The sequence below is a fragment of the Theropithecus gelada genome, chromosome 4 (assembly GCF_003255815.1).
Source record: "Theropithecus gelada isolate Dixy chromosome 4, Tgel_1.0, whole genome shotgun sequence".
Lineage (NCBI taxonomy): Eukaryota > Metazoa > Chordata > Mammalia > Primates > Cercopithecidae > Theropithecus > Theropithecus gelada.
Window position 1 is genome coordinate 674,995 of NC_037671.1, and position 17,489 is coordinate 692,483.

At 44.6% G+C, this 17,489-nt stretch overlaps 1 pseudogene across 1 annotated transcript; it reads right to left on the bottom strand.

Annotated features, from left to right (window-relative positions):
• Positions 1-15,903: 15,903 nt before the first annotated feature.
• On the bottom strand, positions 15,904-17,009 carry LOC112622189 (annotated as a pseudogene). The gene has a single exon (XR_003118954.1). The product of XR_003118954.1 is annotated as a farnesyl pyrophosphate synthase pseudogene (transcript).
• Between the last annotated feature and the right edge of the window lie 480 nt (positions 17,010-17,489).

Sequence of the window (17,489 nt, forward strand, 5' to 3'; positions counted from 1 at the left end):
AGATTGTGCCACTGCACCCAAGCCTGGGTGACAGAGTGAGACTCCGTCAAAAAAAAAAAAAGAAAAAAGAAAAATACTTTATCTTTCCTTCATGTACTTTTCCTTCATTACTTTTACTGTATACAAAATTCTGGTTTGATAATTATTTTGTTTAAGTGTCTAAAGATTGGGCCCCAATCCCTTCTAGCTTGTAGGGTTTCTGCTGATAAATCTGCTGTTAATGTGACAGGTTTTCCTTTACAGGTTACTTGATGCTTTTGCCTCACAATTCTTAAGATTCTTTCCTTCATCTTCACCCTAGATAACCTGATGACTATGTGCCTAGGTGAGAATCTTTTTGAGATGAGATGAGATGAATTTCCTGGGTGTTCTTTGAGCTTCTTGTATTTGGATATCTAGATCTCTAGCAAGGCCAGGGAAGTTTTCCTCGATTATTCCCTCAAATAAAATTTTCAAACTTTCAGATTTCTCTTCTTCCTCAGGAACACCAATTATTCTTAAGTTTGGTCATTTAACATCATCCCAAACTTCTTGGAGGCTTTGTTCCTTTGATTCTTTTTTCTTTGTTTTTGTCAGAGTTAATTTGAAAGCCTTGTCTTGGAACTCTGGTTCTTTCTTCTAGTTGTTTGATTCTATTTTTGAAATCTGCCAGTGTATTTTGCATTTCTCTAAGTGTGTCCTTCATTTCCAGAAGTTGTGATTGTCTTTTATTTATGATATCTATTTCTCTGAAGATTTTTCATCTATATTCTGTTTTATTAAAAAAATTCTTTTAGTTAGTTTTCACCTTTCTGTGGTGCCTCTTTTTTTTTTTTTTTTTTTGAGACGGAGTCTCGCTGTGTCGCCCAGGCTGGAGTGCAGTGGCCGGATCTCAGCTCACTGCAAGCTCCGCCTCCCGGGTTCACGCCATTCTCCGGCCTCAGCCTCCCGAGTAGCTGGGACTACAGGCGCCCGCCACCTCGCCCAGCTAGTTTTTTGTATTTCTTAATAGAGACGGGGTTTCACCGTGTTAGCCAGGATGGTCTCGATCTCCTGACCTCGTGATCCGCCCGTCTCGGCCTCCCAAAGTGCTGGGATTACAGGCTTGAGCCACCGCGCCCGGCCTGTGGTGCCTCTTTAAGTAGCTTAATAATTGGCCTTCTGAATTCTTTTTCTGGCGATTCAGAGATATCCTCTTGGTTTGGGTCCATTGCTGGTGAACTGGTGTGATCTTTTCGGGTGACAAATAACTTTGCTTTGTCCTATTACCAGAATTGTTTTTCTGGTTCCTTCTCACTTGGGTAGACTATGTCAGAGGAAAGATCTGGGACTCAAAGGCTCCTGTTCAGATTCTTTTGTCCCATGGGGTGATCTCTTGATGTGGTGCTCTCCCTCTTCCCCTTGGGATGGGGCTTCCTGAGAGTTGGACTGCAATTATCATTATTGTTCTTCTGAGTCTAACCACCCAGCAAAGCTACTGGTCTCCAGGCTGATAATGGGGAGTGTCTTCAGAGTCCTGTGATGTGATCCATCTTCAGGTCTCTTAGCCATGGATACCAGCACCTGCTCTGGTGGAGGTAGCAGGGAAGTGAAGTGGAATCTCTGAGAATCCTTGGTTTCAGTTTTGTTTAGTATGCTGATTTTCTCAAATGCTGGTCATACGCAGACTCTTCTTGGATGGGACTTGCTGTCATCATTGTGTGGGATGAGAGGCTGGTTCTCAGGCCAATGGAGTTATGGAGTGAGATTATGGCTGCCTCTGCTGCTTCATACAGGTCACCATGGAGGTGGGTGAAAGCCTGTAGTGACAGGCCCCACCCAGCTCCCATCTTGCCCCAGGCTATAAGCTTCCCTAGTGAGAAAGCAAGCAGGGCTTTCAGGTCTCACCCCTCCCTGCCTGCCATGGCTTCTGTGCTCACATCTGCCCTTTTTGTTCACCCCTTCCGCCCTTGATATTGCCTGGAAAATTCACACTTGGTCAAAATTATTATAAAGTTTCACTGGAAACCTCCTTCTCCCTGTGGCCCTTCCCCAATTCCACTGTCTGCCCTCCCAAGGGATTGCTGTGAGATATAGTCAGAAATGACTTCCCCGGGCTTCCTTGGGCCCAGGAGTGCCTACAGGGCTCTTCCCACTGCTTCTTCTACTTTTATATATCGCTCGACTCTCTACATTTGTTTCAGCTCTAGGTAAGGTTAAATACTTCTCCCCTGATCCAGACTTTCAGGTTCCCCAGTGAGGATGTGTGTTTGGAGGCAGACTTTCCCTCTCTCACCCTTTGGGAACTCACAGTTTTTCAGCTGTCTCACAGAGTTTGCAGCAGCAAGTCACTTATTTCAAAGGGTCTGTGAATTCTGTTGGTTTCCCTCATATGATCCTGTGGTGGTTCTTGAACCAAAAGTTCACGATGTGAGTCTCCACATGCTGTTCTGTCCACCCCAGGGAAGAGCTGCAGTCAATCCTGCCTCTTATCTTCCATTTTTCTCCAGATCTGTTTGTTTACTTCTTACTATTAGTGAAAATCTAGGGGAGCAAACATCACTGAAGTAATATGGTAAGCAGAAGAATGGGCTCCCAAAATGTCCATATCCTAAGCCTTGGAGCCTATGAAAATGTTCCCTAATATGGCAAACAGGACTTTTCCACTCACTCTGCAGGGCCAGACCTACAAGTCCTTCTGGTCTCAATTGCAAAGTCAGTGAAAATATCTTTGGAATATCTAAAAGCTAAACATCAGAATAGGGCTAATTCAAATCAAAATTGTGTGCTGTTCTAAATATATATCTTTACCCTCCTTTTTAAAAAAAGTATCTTTTCATTTCAGATGACATTGAAGACTAATTTACATTCTTAATGTGCTTTATGGTCAATGACTAGAAAGTTGAAACTGAAATGAGTCACTTTAAAATTTTCATGTTTTATTCGATTCTGTTCAAATTTGAATCACCTACTAGTTTATGTAACCAAGTTATTCATGAGGTAAGTTGCAGCTTAAAAAAAGATCAATCACAAAGATAATCATTTCAAGAGTATACAAAATCACAATGCCCACTTCATATTCAGAGTTTATACCTCTAAGTATACAACTTTAATTATTATTATTGTTATTATCATCATTATTATTATTTGAGACAGGGTCTCACTCTATCACCCAGGCTGGAGTACAGCGGCTGTGGCATGGTCATGGCTCACTGCAGCCTGAGCTCTTGGGTTTAGGTGGTCCTCCCACCTCAGCCTCCTGAGTAGCTGGAACTAAGGGCATGTGCCACCAAGTCTGGCTAATTTTCTTGTATTTTGGTAGACAAAGGGTTCTGTCAGGTACTCAGAACTCCTGGTCTGGAACTGCTGGGCTCAAGGGATCTGCCCACTTTGGCCTCTCAAAGTGCTGGGATTACAGGCATGAGCCACTGCACCTGGCCATCTTTAAGTGTTAACTGCTGCTTATGATGCAATTTGAAAGCAAACACTTTTTGTACTTTTAAATCAAATTGTGTTGGGAAATAAAAGGCAAAAATATTGGCAAAATTTGTTTTTGTTAACAGAAGATGATGCAATAAGGAATCCAAATGAAATGTAGGACCAGTGTTTACAATTTCTAAAAAAAGTGTAGTTTTCAACTGTATCCTCATAGCTAGCTAGCGGTTTTTAAACACATGTACAGCCTGCCAACAGTTCTCTAAAACATGTATATGCTACATTAAAAGATCTCTGCTTAAACATCAACGGTATTTCAATAGGTCTTACTGAAGTGGGACTTTCACGATACTTTAAAAAGCCAGTGGTTTAAAAAGTGAGTATGATAGGGCTACAGTAACAACATTACTATTAATAAAAGTTACAGAAGAGATTATTGCTGTACTTTTCCTCATAAACACCATCAAATTGTGTTGCAGTTACAAAAAGTACGACCATGTTACTTTTTCTCTTACCAAATTTCATTGTCTCCCATGTCTGTAAAGTTTTGATTCAGCAGAAGATAATTCTTACACTCTTCTGTAAGAAGTCAAAGTATTTAAATGTGTAACTTCATACTATATTACCATGTTTTGCCTTTTCTGTTTCCACAAAACATATATATATATATATATATCTTTTTTCAAAAATGAAACCAGATGTCCACATTTTAAAGAAACCCTGCATAGGTTTGGACAATGAGAAGAAAAAATTTTAAAAAGCCTACAAAAATACTTCAGAGCTAAAAAAGATTTTCATATGGCAGGAAGTGATCTCCTGCTAGTCCAGAGTTCAAAAACACTCTAATGAAGTTCATTTATATATATTTTGTTTGCTTTTCATGGAATACTACATTTATTGAGGTGAAATCACCTTTTTATAGTTCTTTAAGTCAACAAGTGTACCCAAGTGTTTTTCAATACATTTATTAAAAATAGACCAAGTTGAATGTGCCAAAGGGATCCCATTCAGTTGGGTTTCTAGAGTCATCAGGAAGAACATTAGAGAGGATTTCCTTGGTTGGTTTCCATAGCTTGATAGACCAAAAAACAAACAAACAAAAACTACCACAACAACAAAGAGCAAAATTTTTGTCCATATGGAAAAGGCTTATTCTTTTTTTGTCTTTTCTGACTTGATATCTGCCAAGGGAACACACTTAGGAACATATTTAGATGTACAAGATTCTGCCATCCTGAACTCACTGAGTTCAAATGGCCTGCCTGTATGTAGCCCCTTTGACTGGTCTGCAGCCATTCCTGTTGGTGTAGATGCCACAGGGCAATGTTTCTTTACGAATATCCCTTTCTACTCTTCTTTTCTGTATTTTGTTTTGTTTTGTTTTTTGTTTGTTTTTTTCAATGGTGTCTTTGGAGTTTGGGGTATGTTTGAAAATTTACTGAATTGCAGAATAGGAGCTGCATGCTTGAAATTTCCAGTCACCTACTGACAACTAAGGCTTTGTGTCCTGAAGCCACTAGATTTTCAGCTGTGGGAGCACTCTGTGAAATTACTGCATGGTCTATTCGAAAATGTTCTGGTTTCCACCCTCTTCCTTGGCCTTCTCCTCAGGTCTCTGGTAGAGACTCTGCTCCAAGTCCCTACTGCAGGCCTGCAGAGCTCCGCCTTCCGAAGCTCCACTTGTGCGTTCAGCCTCAGTTATTCCGGCGTGAGAATAGCTCTATCTCAAGTCTTCTTTGCTTTAGTGTTACTGGAGTCTTTGCTCTGCCCTTTAGTGGTTCTCTCTTCTCAAGCTTGATCTCTACTTTGGTCTTCTTCATTGTCACAGTATCTACTAGAACTTTTATTTAAATTCGGTCTTCCATTTTCTGCTGAAGATTAAATTGTTAATCCTTAATCCGCCGAGATGGGCGGATCCCTTGAGCTCAGGAGTTGGAGACCAGCCTGGACAACACGGGGAAAACCCGTCCCTACCAAAAATACAAAAAAAAAAAAAAAAAAAAAAAAAAAGCAGCCGGGTGAGGTGGCGCATGCCTGTGTTTCTAGCCACTCGGGAGGCTGAGGCACGAGAATCTGTTGAACCAGGGAAGCGGTGGCTGCAGTGAGCCGAGATCGCACCACTGCACGCCAGCCTGGGCGACAGATCGTCCTTGTTCCTTGGTTTCAAGGGTTTTTTTCTCACACCGCTTCCTGGTTGTTCTCCAGTAGGACTAGGTTTCTCTCCATACCTCGCAAGCGGGTCCACGAGATCTTCATTAGTGAGCGCGATTACCTCAAGATCAGCTTTATCTTTTGGTCTGGGTTGATCTGTTTTCTTTGTGGCTTTCCTGCTCCGGGAGGCCCGGCTCCGAAGCCAGGACCAGGGTGCACTCGCAGCTGCGAGTTCCTCGAGCTGGGGGAGGCGGGGCCCTCGCTGTCGGCGCCCGGGCAGGTAGAGGTAGCGCCCAGTGCTGCAGGCGGAGCTGTGCGTCCTGGTCTGCGCGCTGCTCCGGGCCGGGAGCCTCACTTTAATGGCGACCAACTCACTCTTCAACTTGTCCTTCGTCAGTTCCCAGGAGCCTTCCAGGAACGCTGGCATCACCAGGAGCTGCAAGTCCCACTCCCCGCAGCCTTCACAGCCGCCGGTCCCGCCCGAGCTCGCCCCGGCCTCGCGGCTCCCGCCCCTGAGAAGCGCCGCGGAGCAGGGCAAAAACTCTGGAACACAAAGCCAAGCCAGACCCGACACAAAAGCCCCGGGGCTGAACCACGGACACCGGTGGCCAAGCCGGAAGCCCGCACCAACCCCAGCCCACACACTACAGGCCACTTATTTTATTTTACTCTTTTTAAAATGTTGATTTCTGGTCTGCGCAGTTTACCTCGGTGTGACTCAGGAAGGACACTGGAAGTCCACTGATCTGGCCAGGACAGAACCACATGTATGTTTAGGAAAAGTGGCCTTATTTTTCCAACCCTAGGGGCTCACGGGATGCCCTTAGAACAGACTGACTACAGCAATTCCCAGTTAAGGCAGAAGGTTGACATGACATCAGTGTTTTAGGATTAAGTTCTCAGGAAGGGCAGAAAAGTGGGAAGCCCGTGCTTTTCCATGTTAATCAGTTGGTTCCATAAACATCATTTCATTTATGTTTTTGTGTTTTTTATTAATAATTCCTTTGGGCTTCACTGGGAGAGATGAGTGTGACTGCGGAGCTCCGTTTTGTAAAGCATGGGGTGGCTAAGAAAGGGAAGTAACTGGCCCCAGAATCTCACAGTCACCCAGTGACCTTCAGCCCAAGAATCTGATGGCCACGCCTTCACTCCAAGGGAAAGGAGGCCATCCAGAGAGAAGAGAATTACAAGAATAAGAGTGCAGAGAGTGTCCCAAACACAGTCCTGAGATTCATAGAGAAGTACAGGAGGAAGCAAGTGTCCAAGTATCCAGAGTCCTATGAGGTATGGATTTCAGTCCTCAAGGATACCCTCTCCCATCTGCCATGTCTTCTGTGGACGAGCGTGGCTGTGGTTCCCTTCCCATTCCCTCAGGGCAGTGTGCTGTAGGTTTCCACGTGAGGACCAGTACTCCTTGCCTCTCCTCTCCCTCTCCAGTTTGCTGCAAATGCAAGGGACCCCATACTCGCCTTTGCCCCACCCCTTGCCTCTCCTGGGGACATTCTTCCTGCTCAGTGGTGGGCCTTGTGAGGACTTGCAGGACAGCCTGAGTGGGAGCTACTGCAAGGGCTCAAGGAGTTCCCGGAACCCCTCTGCACTCACTCACCTCCCCACCAAGCCCCCTGCATTCTTCCTGCACCGAGCTCCAGGTGTTAACAGCTCCTGGGCAGGGTAGTGGGTTCCAGGCAGCCCAGGCTGAATGGAGCTTGGGAGCTGAGGTCCTCTGCTGGGGATTCACTGTTCCAAGAGGACAGGGTTCTGAGTTTATGGGGGAAGGACTGGATAGGAACTAGGAGACCAGTTATAGGCCTCTTGCCATCAATCCTGGGACCAGTTAATTGATCTGTNCATGGTACCGGCATCTGGGGGTGTGGAATTGGGAGGGAAAGCTGGGGCCCCACAGTGTGAGGAAGGAGGCACATGGTCAAACCAGACTGGCCAGAGTCCTCAGTATTTAGGAATCTTGAAATAGTACATCTCTAAATACTAAATACTGAGCTGGGATGGAATCCCTGTGCTGGAGGCTAGTGGTTCAAACTCTTTTTCCGCTTGAGGTTCGGTCAGGTTAGGCTGCGGTTTCTCGTCTGCAGGCACAGGTGACTGACTGCCTTCAGCATGGGCCCATGTGTCCATCTCTCCTCCTGACCCTGTCTCATTACAGGAGAGGGAACCGGGTGCTAGAGGGTGGGGAATCCAGGAAGTCAGAGGGGTCGCACCTGGATGAAGCATTTTGAAAACACAAGTCCCAGGGCTGATTATTGATTTTACTACATGCAGCCTGTTTTTATTAATGAAGTTTCTTTTTTTTCCCCTTAACTTCCAATGGTACACTATAATGTACATCAACGTCCTTAAAACGTATGTAGTCCTCCTCACCTAGTAACTATACTGATCCTTAAGTATCCATTCTCTAGTCAAGGGTTATACCTGTTTCTCCTACCCCCCACCAGTGCTGGGTCTGGTGCATCCCTCCCGTAGCATCACCTCCCCCTAAACAAGCACCTTTCCCTATAATTTCTTCCTTTTTCTCTCTGCCTTCCTATCATGTTTGCACTCACTGTGAAGTAAGGAAATGCTTTCCAACGCTGTTTTTCCTTCTTACCCTTAGGAGATTTCTCCCTCTGCGCTGAGGATCTCACTGTGCATGTCCAGCCCTGGATCGTGGTGGACTCTGGTGGCCACTGGAGTCCTTGGAGCTGCCTCCCTCTGGCTGTGCTGGGTGAGTGCTCTTTTATCTTCTCTTTCTCCACTGATAAAAACAAATCTGAGAACATGTTCAGAATAACACTTCCAGAAATGATGGTGTTGAAGGGGATAAGGAGCAGAGGAAGGAACTCCGCTCCCTTGGGTGAATTTGGAGACAATTTATTACATTAATCTCTGGACAGAAGCCAAGACAGAGTCTAGAGTAAGCCAGGCTGCTCAAGTCAAAGGTCCGAAGACCTCCTCTTGTCCCTCCCCACATTTCAGTAGACTCAATGCCAAGGGCTTGTCCTGGGGGCAGGTGGCCTGAGCCACAGTAAGTCCCTGAGATCCTGGACCACTGCGTGGAACCCTGTTCTCCACATGAGGCAGGGTCAAGGTGCTACCTGCTTCCCTTTCATTTCCCCTGTTCCAAAACATGGTCTCCCCTCTACTCCCTCTCAATCCTTCCTAGCCACCAGCTTCCTGGCAAACAACCACACAGAAGCCTTTTCGTTCATATGTTGTTCTTTATCTTTATGTTTCTTGATAATATACATTTATGCCACTTCAAATATTTCCATTTTAGATATTATGTATTGACTTTTCAATATCCCTTCATCCATAGTACCTTCCCCAGCACAGACATTTTCATCCTCCTCGTGTAGGCAGGTGGAGATTTTGAGTGCACTGAGAGCCAGAGTTAAAATTATTGACTTATGTGAATGCTACTCAGACCTGAGCCACATGTTAAACTCTCTTAGTTTTTCTTTCCATACATGTTGAAGTTTTCAAGATTTGATAATTGCCTGGTATTCTCATTTTCTTACTTTCCATGAACCTTAATAAATGAATTCACCAACTGTCCCTTAGATGAGTAAATGTCTTCTCAATACGTTTAAACTTATGGTGGCTGTTGTCAAGGTCATCTTCTTGGAGATGGCTTCCCTTCTGCCGTCCACCAACCCAGGTGACCCTCTTCCTTTCTGGTCCTGTTGCCCTTTCACCTTTTCATGGGTTGATGTTTGATTTCATACATCCCATGTCTTGGTATTTTTTGTTCTTGTTGTTCTTGTTGTTGGTTATTGCTGGTTTTTTGTTTTTTGTTTTTGTATATTCCTTCCTCTTCTTTTGATATGTTCCCTCCTTCAATTTTGTTATCCTTCGACTTTGCTCTCAGGATAAAATTTTTCATGCCTTGCAATGTCTGAATTTCTCCCTATTTTACAGGGCTGGATTCGAGAGTCGAGGTCACCCCCAGCAGGAACAACTGGGGCCACTGGAGGATCCCCAAGGACACAAGTTGCCGTTTTCATGCAGGAAGAATCTGAATCGTTTCCATCCAGTTTCCCCGACATGCAGCAGAATACAACACAAGGGGCTGCAGTCTTCTCTGACTCTTAGGACCCTTACAAGATCCTGTTCTGTCCAAATCAGGGTGATTTGCACAAGCATCCTTAGGGCTCTGGACCTTAGTTTCTTTCCCTGGTTGATTGATTGATCATATAGATGTCCTGACTCACATAGCTGAAAATCAGATGTGGTGAAAGTGCACTGAGACCAGAAACAATGTTATCATCTTCAAATGCATGCCCAGAGAACACTGAATAAATTTTTAAAAGACCTGACCTCAGCTGGCATTTCTGTTCCTTTCTAAACTATGGGACTGATCAAAAGAGAGAGGTGAGGTGGGGTGAGTGTGGGTCCTGGCCAGGAGAATGAAGGAGGGAGGAGGGAAAGGCTGTGAGAAGTGGAAAGAGGGGTACAAAGGTTGCAGGATGGTGTCACTTCAGGGAAGGGCCTGGGATTCCTAGTAAGTATGGAGGAGAGGTGGCACCTGGGATTACCTTTGGAAGCCCATGTAGCTGATCCCACACCTTGCTCCTCCTCCTGCCTGGACGTCTACGCCACTGTGACTAGATGCACAGTAGAATGGAACCAGCACCTGATTCTCAGACTGGTATCATCATCTACCCCCGATTATTTTTTTCATTCCTTTCCTCCCCATTTCCCCACACCAACAACCAAACCCATTGCTCCATTCTTCCAATATAACTCTATATCAGGGCACCACTGAGTTCAACGCAATGTCTCACAATTTCTGTGTTCTCCCTCTCCCAAAGTGCATGATTCTCCGCACTGCAGAGCTGCTGCTGGAGGATGGGGCTGGGGCGGCATTGGCAATTTGAGACAATATCTTGCCCTTTTCAGTGTTTCTTTCAGTTAAAAACCAGGTATTGTGAGTGCTCACATAACTTTGCTATACTCTATCCATTGATTTTAAAAAGTACACAAGAGATGACCTTAATTTTTTTCTTTTCTTATTTATTTTAACTTTTTTTTTTTTTTTTGGACATGAAGTTTCCCTCTTTTCTCCCAGGCTGGAGTGCAATGGCATGATCTCGGCTCACTGCAACCTCTGCCTCCTGGGTTCAATATACCCGGGAGGTATATTGAAGCTAATATACCAGGTGATCAACTTCAACAACAACAGTGGTACATCAAATTGATATTCTATAACCTTGACAAAGTGTTTGGAGAATCGCACTTCACCTCATCTAAACATCCATAACCGTAGTCTAACCATGATCTAAACCCCAAATAAATTCAGTTTGAGGGACATTTTACAATATATCTGGTCAGTTCTTCCCAATATTGTGAAGGGCATCAAAAATTAGGAAAATCTCAGGAACTATCACAGACCAGAGGAGGCCAAGGAGGCATGAAGGAGACTAAATGTAATGTGATATTCTCGATGGAATCCTGGAACACAGAAAGGACACTAGGGGAACGCTAATGAACTCCAAATAAAGTCTGCAGTTTCGTAAATAATAAGGTATGAAAATGGCTTCATTAGCTGTGACAAACGGACCATAGGAATGCGAGATGTTCACACCAGGGGAAACTGACTGGAGCGGATGGCAACTCTGTACTACCATTGCAGCTTTTACGTAAATTTAAAACTCTTCTAAAATAAAATTATTTAAAAGTAGCACTCAGGAAAGGATTAAGGAGTGGAAGAAAAAAATGATCAATTTTCCATTTTCCTAGAGTGTTACCATGAAAAGGCTGGAGAGAGGGTTTGCAAGGAGGAGTTGGAAACCTCAGAGACAGGCAGCTCCAGAGCCCTCCTCTGTTCCGCAGAACCGGAACCCCGCCCGGTCCAGGGCTTCTCAGAAGGCCTTTCCACCCCCGGGACAACCCCAGCCCCACCTCATTGATATATCCTTTCTGGATCAACAATCTCTGTCTTACTCAGACCACTGCCCCGTCCTCTCCAGAGCGGCTCATCAGAACCCGAGCGCATAGCGGCAGCGCCCCCGTGTGGCCGAAGGACTGAGGACAGACACTCAGGTCCCCTTTAGCTTCCCCACCGGCGACTTCCACAGGGTCCCGTTCGGTTCCCAGCTGCAGAACAGGGCTCTGTGCACACGGGGCGCCCGGCTCCCGCGTCGGTGTCTCCAAATCCTGGAGTACAGATGTTTCCTCTCAGTTACTGGCGGTGAACTCTGATCTCAAGGCAGAGCGAAGCCTGCGGGCCCTAAGATCTGGTTCCCGGGTCCGTGTGACCCCACAGACATACTGTGCGCCCAGTACGCAATCTCTCAGTGTTTTTTGGAATGAGGCCTTGGACTCCCGAGTCCCTGAAATTTGTTCTGCTGCTTCTGGGGAGGAAGGTTCCTCCTCCCCGGAATCCACTAGTTGATCCTCCAACTCTAGTTTGGAGAGACCCAGGAAGAACATGGCGTCCGAGCTGTAACTATATTGGGTTACAAGAATGTCTGAGATCAGACTGGGCCGAGCATTTGCCCCCAGTCCCTCGGTTACCGGGGGGCGGTCCCTCCGCAACTCCGTGGACCTCCAGGACCCTGGCATGGGAACCCGCACCCTCTTGGAGCCGCCCCTTCCTAGTCCCAGTCCAGGACCCCGAGTCCCGTCTCTTCTTCCTCTTTGCGACCTAAGCAGACAGGACTTGCTGTCTACATCTCTTAGGCCTCGTCCCCTGCCATCTCCATTCCCTGATTAAAGGTACTTGATCCTGGAACCAAATCTAATTTCTGGTCTCGTCTATTGTCCGCGACAGTCACCGATCAGGAGAGGCTCCCCAGCCCCAAACAGGCTGCGGCTGAGCGACAGCGGCGGATTTTGGCGCTTTGGCCCAGACTGCCTCGCAGAAGCGCCCCGCGACCCCTGCCAGGAGGCTGCGCAGGCAGCTGGGGGTCGGGTTTCATCTGGGGCCTCGCAGGAGGAGCGGGGTCTGCTGCAGGAGGGGGCGCGCTGGGATTTCTGCCACTGAGGCTGCACTCGCTGCCCTGGGTAAGACTCCCCCCATCCCTTCCCTGTGGACCTCAAAAATCATATGCTGGGAAAATACCTACCTGTCAGTCCCAGACTCAACTTTAAGAGGTCTTGGTCTCTAGATTTATTCAGCCCTTAACTGTTTGTTGAGCATCTACTCTTCGTCAGGCGCTATTCTAGGCGCTTGGGTCAGATCCAAACAGAAAAAATCATGGCCTTCAAGGAATTTACGTTCAGTTGAAAGATACGGCCAATAAAAAACCACCGAAGTCAACTATAGGGGTGTCCGAAAGTAAAGGATTATTAAGAGAAAAGCAAGGCACAGAAGATGAAAGGAGCCGGGGCAATTTTAAGTTATTATCATTGGTGTGAGATTTCCCGAGAGGCACCCTGCGAGCTGAGTCCTGAAGCAGATGAAGGAGGGAGCCCTGGGTTACTGGGAGGAAGGGTGTTCTAGAATCACCCTCTGCAGACGTGGAACTCCGCCGGGGAAAGCACCCAGGCTGCGGCAGGAATGGGGCTGGGTAGATTTCAGAAGGACCCTGAGGCGGGTTGCAGAGGTCTGGGTTTGTGTATCTCCTGTCTGCTTCCCACCTGTGGGTGGCACTTCATGAAACCCTGAGCTTGTCAGGAGCATCAGAGGTCTGGCACGTGGAGGAAGGATGGGAGACGAAGAGGCTAAGGTGCGTCCCAGTCCGGACTGTGTCTCTGTACTCTTTCTTTCCTGGACCCAGAGTTGGAAATGTAAATGGTACTGATGTCTTCTGCAAATCCCAGAATCCTCGGAACTGGAGGAAAATCTTGACATGGCAGGTTGTAAGGAATTTCTAAGCCTTGGAGGCTCAAAAGAATAATTTCAAGAAAAACTAAGTATGAGAAAAAATGTTAAATACGCCAATAATCTTTTATATTGATTCCATGCTAAAATTATATTTTGGATGTATTGGGTTAAATAAAACATATTGTTAAAATTAATTTCACTGATTACTTATTACTTTAAAAAATGCAGCTACTAGAAAAGTAAAGATTACCGACGTGGCTCACATTTGTTACTCAGATGATAGCCTATTGGGTAGCAGTGTTTTAGAAGGCAAGCAACTTTAGCTCTTATGTTTGTATCTGTGATTCCTATGAGTGAGTTTTTGGATACAGTGTTCCTTCTTTTTCTTGTCGTTTTTTCCCAACACCATTTGTTGAAAACACTATCCTTTCCCCTTGAAGTATTTTTTAGAGACATACATGTGTGGCTTTATTCATGAACTCTTTATTCTATTCCACTAATTCATGGCTATCTTTATGTCAATAACGCTGCTTTGATTCCTGGAGCTTTATAGTAAGTCTTGTAATCAGGTAGTGTGTGTTTTCCAAGTTTCTTCTTTGTAAAAAATTATGATGGCTATTCAAAGTCCTTCAGATTTCCATATAAATTGAAAAATCAGCTTGTTAATTTCTGTTTTTAAAAAGCCTGCCAGAATTTATTTTTATTTTTTAAACTTTTAGGTTCAGGCCTGCCAGGAACTTGATTGGAATTGCATTTAATCTACAATACTGAATATTCCAATCTTTGAACACAGTATTTCTCCCCACTTATTTAGGTCTTCTTTATTTCTTTTTTTGGGGATTGGAGTTGCTTTGTTTTTAATTTTTCTTTTTATTTCAATAGGTTTTTGAGGGAACAGATGGTGTTTGGTTACTTGAATAAGTTCTTTAGTGCTGATTTCTGAGATTTTGGTGCACCTATCACTTGAGCAGCATACAATGTACCCAATGTGTAGTCTTTTATTTTTCACCTCCCTACCCCTCTTTCCCCCGAGTCCTGAAAGTCCATTTTATCATTCTTATACCTTTGTGTTCTCATAGCTTAGCTCCCACTTAATGAGTGAGGACATACCATGTTTGGTTTTCCATTCCTGAGTTACTTTACTCAGAATAATGATCTCCATTTCCACCCAGTTTCCTGCAAATGCCATTATTGCGTTCCTTTTTATGGCTGGGTAGTATTGTATGGTGTGTTTATATATATATATATACACACACACACATACCCCATATATATATATCATTTTCTTTATTTATTCATTGATTGATGGGCTTTTGGACTGATTCCATATTTTTGCAATTGCGAATTGTGCTGTTAACATGCGTATGCAGGTATCTTCTTCGTATAAGGATGTCTTTTCCTCTGGGTAGATACCCAATAGTGGGATTGATGGATCAAACAGTAGATCTACTTTTTGTTATTTAAGGAATGTCCATACTGTTTTCCATAGTTGTTGTACTAGTTTACTTTCCCACCAGCCATGTAAAAGTGTTCCTTTTCACCACATCCATGCCAACATCTATTGTTTTTTGTTATTTTGATTATGGTCATTCTTGCAAGAGTCAGGTGTTATTGCATTTGCATCTCCCTGATGGGGAATTTGATTTGCATTTCCCTGATCATTAGTGATGCTGGGCATTAGTGTTTGTTGGCCATTTGTATATTTCTTTTGAGAATTTTCTATTCATGTCCTTAGTGTATTTTTGGAAGGAATTGTTTGTTTCGTTCTTTCCAATTTGTTTGAATTCTTTGTAGATTCTGGATATGAGTCCTTTGTCGGAAGTGTAGATTGAAGATTTTCTTTCACTCTGTGTGTTGTCTGTTTACTCTGCTGATTGTTTGTTTGCTATACAGAGGCTTTTAGTCTAACTAAGTCCCATCTATTTATCTTCATTTTTGTTGCATTTGTTTTTGGGTACTTGGTCATGAAGTCTTTGCCTAAGCCAATGTCTAGAAGGGTTTTTAAAATGTGGTCTTTCAAAATTTTTATGGTTTCATGTCTTAGATTTAAGTCTTTGATTCACCTTGAGTTGATTTTTATATAGGGTGGGAGATGAGGATCCACTTTCATTCTTCTATATGTGGCCTGCCAATTAACCCAGCACCATTTGTCGAATAGGGTGTCCTTTCCCCAGTTTATGTTTTTGTTTGCTTTGCCGGAATCAGTTGACCATTAGGTACTTGGCTTTATTTCTGGGTTCTCTATTCTGTTCCATTGGTCTATATGCCTATTTTTATACCAGTGCCATGCTGTTTTGGTGACTGTGGCCTTATAGTATATTTTGAAGTCGGGTAATGTAACGCCTCCAGATTTGTTCTTTTTGGTTAGTCTTACTTTGGCTATGCAGGGTCTTTTTTTGTTCCACATTAATTTTAGGATTATTTTTTCTAGTTCTTTGAAGAAAGATGGTGGTATTTTTGATAGGAGTTGCATTGAATTTGTAGATTGCTTTGGGCAGTATTGTCATTTTCACAATATATGTATCTATACATATATTTTGGTTATACAATAATTTATTCCTCGAGAGCCTCCTCTCCCCGCTCTTGCAGTCTCTAGGTCACTTTTTCCGCTAGTAGATTTTGCGTGCAGGCCCCAGAAAGATGGCTGCAGGCAGGGGCACTGCATACTGTTCAATGAGACCCATAAAGTGGCTGTGACTACCTTCCTCATACTGTAAGAACACGGCTGGCAGATCCAGCTCCTCATACAGTGCCTTCACCCAGGCCACCTTCTCGGCCTCCTTCTGCCAGAATTTTCCTTCAGAATCTCATACTGTTCCAGAGTGGCCCATTGAAGACACTGAACCACTAGCCAGCAGAATTTGTTGTCCTGGATGTCAGTGCCAAATTTGCGGGTCACACTGGGGTCCCCAAAGAGGTCAAGGTAATCATCCTGAATCTGAAAGAACTCTCCCATCTCCAGCAGGATCTTCTTGGCATTGGCATGCTCCTTCTCATCATCAATTCTCACCATGTACATGACTGTAGCTACAGGAAGGTAGAAGGAGTAGAAAGCTATCTTGTACTTTTCAATAGATTTGTACCTCCTTTCGGTGAACCTGCCAAGATCCACATTGCCTTGTGGGGCTGTGATGAGGTCCAGGGTCTGCCCAATCTCAGTCTGATAGGAACTCTGCAGGAAGAGCTCAATCAGGTTCAGGTAATAGGGCTGCTCCCGGCAATAGAGCTTCAGCAGGCGGTAGATACATGCTCCCATAAGGATAGCATCATTGATGGCATCCTACCCCATGTCTGGCTTCTGATACCAGCAGATCTGTCCCCGGCGGGTAAGGGATGAATCCATGATGTCATCTGCCACCAGGAAGAAAGCTTGCAGCAGTTCCACATGCCAGCCCACAGTCAGGGCCCACTGGAGACTCTGAGTATCCTGTTTCCTTGGCTCCACCAGCTCCCGGATGGCTAGCACAGTCAAACCCCTGTGACACTTGCCTCCAATGGCATCATACCCCAGGATCTCCTCAAGCCGGGCAATAGCATCTCCTGTCTCTGGGTGCCCCATCTCATCCTCAGTCAGCACCCTAATGATCTGGGAGAAGTGCTGAACAAAATCCTGCTCTTCTTGGGCATAAACATCTGATTTCTGGTCTCCATTCATTCTGAGGGAGGAGCAAAGGGATCTTTTCCTGGATGCGGGTTCCTGCTCAGTCCCATTTTCACAATATTGATTCTACCCATCCGTGAGTGTGGGATGTGTTTCCATTTGCCTGTATCATGTGTGATTACTTTCAGCAGTGTTTTGTAGTTTTCCTTGTAGACGTCTTCCACCTCCTTGGTTAGGTATATTTCTAAGTATTTCATTATTTGTTTTGCAGCTATTTTAAAAGGGGTTTAGCTCTTGATTTGCTTCTCAGCTTGGTCGTGGTTGGTGTAGAGCAGAGCTACTGATCTGTGTGTATTAATTTTGTTTCCTAAAACTGTGCTGAATTCATTCACCCGTTGAGGAACTTTTTGGATGAGTCCTTAAAATTTTCTAGGTGTATAATCATGCCATCAGCAAACAATAACAGTTTGACTTCCTCATTACTAATTTAGATGCCCTTTATTTCTTTCTCATGTTTGATTGCTCCGGTTAGGACTTCCAGCACTATGTTGAATAGAAGTGGTGAAAGTAGGAATCCTTGAC